The 7334-nt window shown below is 46.1% G+C and overlaps 1 long non-coding RNA gene across 1 annotated transcript; it reads right to left on the reverse strand.

The window, feature by feature from the left end:
* Positions 1-4041: 4041 nt before the first annotated feature.
* On the reverse strand, positions 4042-6700 carry LOC135573550 (uncharacterized). Its single transcript, XR_010464778.1, has 2 exons — positions 6622-6700; positions 4042-5447 (listed from the first exon to the last, which is right to left on the reverse strand). It is a non-coding gene; the product is annotated as an uncharacterized LOC135573550 (long non-coding RNA).
* Positions 6701-7334: the final 634 nt, after the last annotated feature.

Genomic DNA, 7334 nt, shown 5'->3' on the forward strand with positions numbered 1-7334 from the left:
CATAGACATTGGTCAGTCCCTCCATCACTACTCTGTCATCCTCTGTCAACACCATAGACATTGGTCAGTCCCTCCATCACTACTCTGTCATCCTCTGTCAGCACCATAGACATTGGTCAGTCCCTCCATCACTACTCTGTCATCCTCTGTCAGCACCATAGACATTGGTCAGTCCCTCCATCACTACTCTGTCATCCTCTGTCAACACCATAGACATTGGTCAGTCCCTCCATCACTACTTGACAGGGTCTTTGAATCTGCTCTCTCATCTGTATAGTACACCACACCCAGTTAGGTGTAAGTGTAGAGCTTTCATGATGGCGTGAGCCTGCCGGCCCGTGATTGGTCTCTGTCAGCACGTGGTCCTGTATGATGACAAATGTAGTTGTCAGAATGGATCAATATTTAATTAAATATCACGATTTGTAGCAAACTTTGAAATAATTCACAGTGGGGATCAAACTTGATCATAATAAACACATTTTTATGCCCAAAACTAAAAACACTTTATTTGGCCGTTCTGGCGATCATAATTAACATAAGCAGACCACCGATAGGTTGCTGCTTATAATTTATATATACACTAGATGGGGGGGGGGGGGTTGTGCTGTTTTGAAGCCACCAAGTCTCCATCTTGGCACTAACCCACCTTGGGAAGCTACTGAAATGTATTTTTTTTTAACCTTTATTTAACTAGGCAAGTCAGTTAAGAACAAATTTGTATTTTCAATGACGGCCTAGGAACAGTAGGTTAACTGCCTGTTCAGAGCAACAGATTTGTACCTTGCCAGCTCAGGGATTTGAACTTCCAACCTTCCAGTTGCTAGTCCACCGCTCTAACCACTAGGCCACCCTGCCGTCCCTACACTCTAACCACTAGGACACCCTGCCGTCCCTACACTCTAACCACTAGGCTACCCTGCCGTCCCTACACTCTAACCACTAGGCCACCCTGCCGTCCCTACACTCTAACCACTAGGCCACCCTGCCGTCCCTACACTCTAACCACTAGGCTACCCTGCCGTCCCTACACTCTAACCACTAGGCTACCCTGCCGTCCCTACACTCTAACCACTAGGCTACCCTGCCGTCCCTACACTCTAACCACTAGGCTACCCTGCCGTCCCTACACTCTAACCACTAGGCTACCCTGCCGTCCCTACACTCTAACCACTAGGCTACCCTAGTTTACTAATGTCTACATTGTTTTATCCAGGTTTATTCTATTACATAATTATATTATGTGAGCTAATGATAAACATAAAGAATGATCAAATATATATTTTGAAGTCCTTGAAGAATAATTTTTTGAAGCTACTAATGTTGCTGTCCCCGATACAACAACAAAATACTTAAATACATGTCATTTTGTCCTTGAAACGTTTATTCTGAAATACTGTAGAATTCCATTCATTTCTATGGAGGACTGCTTTTCTGAGGCGTGCCAATATGGCCGACCAGTGGCTTCAAAGCCTGTCATTGGACAATACATAGCATCAGCAATCCAGGGTTTATATACAGTGCATTCAGAAAGTATTCAGACCCCTTGACTTTTTTATGTTAAAGACTTATTCTAAAATGGATGAAATTGATTTTTTTCTCTCATCAATTTACACACAATATCCCATAATGACAAAGCAAAAACAGGTTTTCAGAAATTGAAAAACTGAAATATCACATTTAGATAAGTATTCAGACCCTTGACTCAGCACTTTGTTGAAGCACCTTTGGCAGCGATTACAGCCTCGATTCGTCTTAGGCATGACGATTCACGATTCCTCTCAAGCTCTGTCAGGTTGGGCCACTCAAGCACATTTAGAGGCCTATCCCGAAGCCACTCCTGTGTTGTTTTGTTTGTGTGCTTAGGGTCGCTGACCCTTTGGAAGGTGAACCTTCAGCCCAGTCTGAGGTCCTGAGTGCTCTGAAGCAGGTTTCCATCAAAGATCCCTCTGTACTCTGCTCAGTTCATATTTCCCTCAATCCTGACTAGTCTCCCGGTCCCTGCCACTGAAAAACATCCCCACAGCATGATGCTGCCACCACCATGCTTCACCGTAGGGATGGTGCCAGGTTTCCTCCAGACATGATGCTGCCACCACCATGCTTCACCGTAGGGATGGTGCCAGGTTTAATCCAGATGTGACGCTTGGAGTTAAGGCCAAAGAGTTCAAACCTGGTTTCAAGCTCAAGGAAGAGTCTTGGTGATTCCAAACTTCTTCCATTTAAGAATGATGGAGGCCACTGTGTTTTAGGGGACCTTTAATGCTGCAGAAATGTTGTGGTACCCTTCCCCAGATCTGTTGCTCGACACAATCCTGTCTCGGAGCTCTACGGACAATTCCTCCGACCTCATGGCTTGGTTTTTGCTCTGACATGCATTGTCAACTGTGGGACCTTATATAGACAGCTGTGTGCCTTTCCGAATCATGTCCAATCAATTGATGTTAGCACAGGTGGACTCCAATCAAGTTGTAGAAACATCTCAAGGATGATCAATGGGAACAGGATGCACTTTCCGAATGCACTGTATATCATTGGTTGCTACGCAGCAGCTGACCAGCAGAGCTTGTGACTTCACACTCCAGACCGGACACTGGGGACCTGGATATTACATGATCAGTAGATGTTATCTGATCATGAAAAGACATTTCCTTGCTGTATAACCCTGATGATAGAGCTACATGTGCGCTGTTGTTTTGCATGGAATAATCTGACATGTGTAGTTCTGACTAGGCTCTACAAGAGGTGATGATATTACAACCAAATAGTTAACATTTATTTAACAATCCCTTGAAAACATCACACAGTTGTCAATGGTTTTAGTGGAGCTGTGGGTCTCCTTGCCCCCCAGCAGGGAAACGGAACGCTCTGCACCTTACTGTGACGTTTTATTGATTATGACCTGTTCTTTTCAATCAGATGGGGATGTCAAAATATGTCTCATGGCAGACAATGTCATCCTCACAAATATGAATGACCTTTTGACCCTAATGACAAGGACGTGTTGAGTCACGAACACAACAAGTGACAGTTACAAGTCACATAGCACCAGCCAACAACATGGGGATATTTTAGCTTCAAGTGACATTCTGGTCAACAAATAGATAGAGGCTGGATCATTGTGGTACGTATGTGTGGTATTAATGGATATTTGACCTTTTAATTATAATGCGTCATTGTCACATACTAATTACAGTACCGTACCAATTACACCTTGCTGAAAGCTTTCCCCTGTCGTCTGTTCCCTTACTGACCTGCCTCTCTTTGTCACAGAATGTCTAAGCTAAGTGACTCCAGAAAGGTAGGTGACTCAAGAAAAGTGGAAGTCATTCTGAGGCTCTTTTCATGGGGTCCATTGTTGAAATGGCTTTTCAGAGATTGGTGACCACAGGTTGGTTGACGTTATTCACACTGGGGCCATAATAATACCTTTCAGCAGGCGCTTTTATCCCAGTGATACTTTGAGTATGTGACCCCAGTGGTACAGTAGGTAGGGAGCAGAACTGCTCCATTAAGACCCTATGTGTCACTTTAGACTCCTGCTAGCAACACGCACACACACACACGCACACTCACACGCACTCACACGCACACACACGCACACGCACACACACTCGCACACACACGCACACGCACACACACACACACACTCGCACACACACACACACACACACACACACACACACACACACACACACACACACACACACACACACACACACACACACACACACACACACACACACACACACACACACACACACACACAAGCACACACACCACTGCAAGGCAATGCCTCACCTATATCCCCTGGGAACACTCAACTGAACACTTGTTTATGTTCTATTCCAGACCATGTTCACCTCCTTCCACATCCTTCTCCTAGAGGAGGTCGTTGATACACATCAATACGTGGTAATTAGTGTGGCTCTGTGAAATGGAGGTCGGGGGGATGCATTTGACGACTCATATCACTATTGCATGGATACTGAGGTTGTGAAGCACTTGTTTTGGTATGTTTATGTCAAGAAAGCAAATAAATCATATTTAATTTGTGTTTTTTAATAATAGTAACCATGATAAATTGACAAAATATATAATTTAGAGTTTGGCTATTGAGGTTTCAACTAAAAAGGGGAATGTATAATTTGAAAACACTTCACATGTTTGGAGAGGCATATTGTTGCAGTGTAGACTATGCTACATAGATGACTGATAATTTATACCTGGTTTGAATGCAATGCGATGGCACTGAACTGAGGAGGGTAATGAAAGACCTTACGACCTGCTGACCTGCTGATTTATGAATGGGAATAGATTTCCCTGTGTAATGTTAACCCTCATTAACAGAGCACAGAGAACATGGGCTCTGTCAGTCTGTCTCTATTTCTCTCTCTCTCTCTCACTCCTCTCTCTCGCCTCACTCCTCTCTCTCGCCTCTCTCCTCTCTCTCTATCTCTCCCTCTCTCTCACACACACTCCTCTCCCTCTCTATCTCTCTCTCTCTCTTACTCCTCTCTCTCGCCTCTCTCCTCTCTCTCTCTCCTCTCTCTCTCTCACTTACTCCTCTCTCTCTCTCACCTCTCTACTCTCTCTCTCTCTCTCTCTCTCTCTCTCTCTCTCTCCTCATGATTGAGTATTGCTCTGTTCAGTAGACTGTGATTTTTCTGTGATCTGATAGGGGTGTCAGTGGACGGACTGTGAACACTGAGAGACTCTGGGTTGAGGTCAGTGATAAAGTAGTCTACAGTACTTCTGCCAAGAGATGAGCTATAGGTGTACCTACCATAGGAGTCCCCTCGAAGCCTACCATTAACTATGTACATACCCAGCGTTTTTGTTGGTTATGTTGTCGTCGTTGTGCCTAGGGGGGGCATATGGGGGAGGGAATGCTGTCACTGTGCTGAGGATGTCAGGTTCTTGTCCAGTTCTGGCATTTAAGTTGCCACAGACTAGTACGCTCTGTTAGTCCTGTGTGAGGTGTTGGGGCTGCGGTTGAGTGCCATGTCCTTTAGAATCCGGGCGAAGGTGGACCTGGTCACTGTTCAAGTCCAGGGTGGAGTGGTGGGCCAGGTAGACATTTGGTTTTGAGGCACAGTCACGGGAAATACTGGCGTTTACCCGCTGTATGGTAGCAGGGTGGAAGTCTTTTCGTGGTAGCAGGGTGTAGAAGAAGCTTTTCAATCATTCCCTTGAGTGCTGTGGTCACCCTTTCCTGGTGTGTTCTCAGGTAATTTGTGCCTGTGTGTATTATTATGTGGCTGGGTGACCCTAGTTGGTCATCAGACAGAAGGTCTAGGGCGCGCTGGGTGTTTGGACACCAGAGTTTAGACACTGTGTTTGGGAACCAGTTTATTTTCTAAGGAAGTAGCATGGTAACAGCCCCTCCAGCCCCAGGTGTTAACTACCACCTCTCCTCCTGGTCCAGTTCACAGCTACAGATTCAGCTGAGGAGGAAGAGGAGAAGGAGATGATGAAGATGAGGAGGAGAAGGAAGGAGAGTAGAGGTATGGGAAACAGTGTGAATACCTCTCTCTATTCTGCCCACCAGGTGATGTACAGAATACCTCTATCTATTCAGCCCACCAGGTGATGTACAGAATACCTATATCTATTCAGCCCACTAGGTGATGTACAGAATACCTCTATCTATTCAGCCCACCAGGTGATGTACAGAATACCTCTATCTATTCAGCCCACCAGGTGATGTACAGAATACCTCTATCTATTCAGCCCACCAGGTGATGTACAGAATACCTCTATCTATTCAGCCCACCAGGTGATGTACAGAATACCTCTATCTATTCAGCCCACTAGGTGATGTACAGAATACCTCTATCTATTCAGCCCACCAGGTGATGTACAGATTACCTCCCTCTATTCAGCCCACCAGGTGATGTACAGAACACCTCCCTCTATTCAGCCCTCCAGATACACACACACACACACACACACACACACACACGTGAGTAAAGTAGAATATTAATGGGGGTAATCTCTGGTGTACGTCTCAGAGGGAGGGAGATGCTGTAAGGAATACCACCAGGTAGTCTGGTTCTCCAGGGGCTTCTGCAGCTGTGTTAACACCCACATGTTGTCTCAGAGTTGACTAGCATGCATAGCATTCATAGCATACATACAGTCTATAGAAACACTACATAGATCTAGCTATAAGCTTATGACATACTGTATAGAAAGGCTTTATGAAACATACATCATGTCTTTGTAAGCACTATATACCCATAGATGCTTCACAAGTCATCTAGTCTCTAAACGTATATATCTTACTGTATAGAAAAACATGTATAAAACATACATAATGTCTTTGTAAGCTGCATATACCAGTAGATGCTTCACAGGTCATCTACTGTATTCTCTAAACATATATGTTACTGTATAAAGTCTGTATAGAGTGAATCCTCATTGACTCATCTTCAGACTACAGCTTTACGTCGGAGTTGTCACAGAGCGTTTAAAGCCTGGCTAGTTCTGAAATGATGTACACACAAGTGTTGTATTTGGTCCAACTGCTAATCTGGATCCTAATAAACTAAACCAAACCACATTCATCCAGTAAGTTGTAGCTGTAGGGTACAAAGAAGATGAATGAAACATAGATACCAGAACACTGTTGAATGAAGTTTATTCATGGTCTTCACAAGTCATCCGGAAGGTCTTCACAAATCCAGGCTCACCTGTGGGTGGGTGGGAGAAAGAGAGGGAGGGAGGGAGAGAGGGAGGGAGGGAGGGAGCGAGGGAGGGTGGGAGAGAGAGAGGGAGGGAGGGAGAGAGGGAGGGAGGGAGGGAGCGAGGGAGGGTGGGGGAGAGGGAGGGAGGGAGAGAGGGAGAGAGGGAGGGAGGAAGGGAGGGAGGGAGGGTGGGAGAGAGGGAGGGAGAGAGGAGAGGGAGGGAGGGAGAGGGAGGAGGGAGGGAGGGAGCGAGGGAGGGTGGGAGAGAGGGAGGGAGAGAGGGAGAGAGGGAGGGAGGGAGGGAGCGAGGGAGGGTGGGAGAGAGGGAGGGAGAGAGAGAGGGAGAGAGAGGGAGGAAGGGAGGGAGCGAGGGAGGGTGGGAGAGAGGGAGGGAGAGAGGGAGAGAGGGAGGGAGGGAGGGAGCGAGGGAGGGATGTATTTATTAGGGAATACCATAGACTTTTTGTTACAGAAAGTGATAGACAAGTTAAGGTATTCCCTCCTTGTTCCAGTCAGTTTTCTTCCTTTTGGCGAGTAATAAATACAGCCCTGGCAGATCACAAAGGCCTCGGTTTGTCCAGCTGGGACTCCAGCATGAGGCGACCTATCATCCGCGGCCGGGTGTCACATCTGCCAGTTTGGGGG

The sequence above is a fragment of the Oncorhynchus nerka genome, linkage group LG10, assembly GCF_034236695.1.
Source record: "Oncorhynchus nerka isolate Pitt River linkage group LG10, Oner_Uvic_2.0, whole genome shotgun sequence".
Classification (NCBI taxonomy): Eukaryota; Metazoa; Chordata; class Actinopteri; order Salmoniformes; family Salmonidae; genus Oncorhynchus; species Oncorhynchus nerka.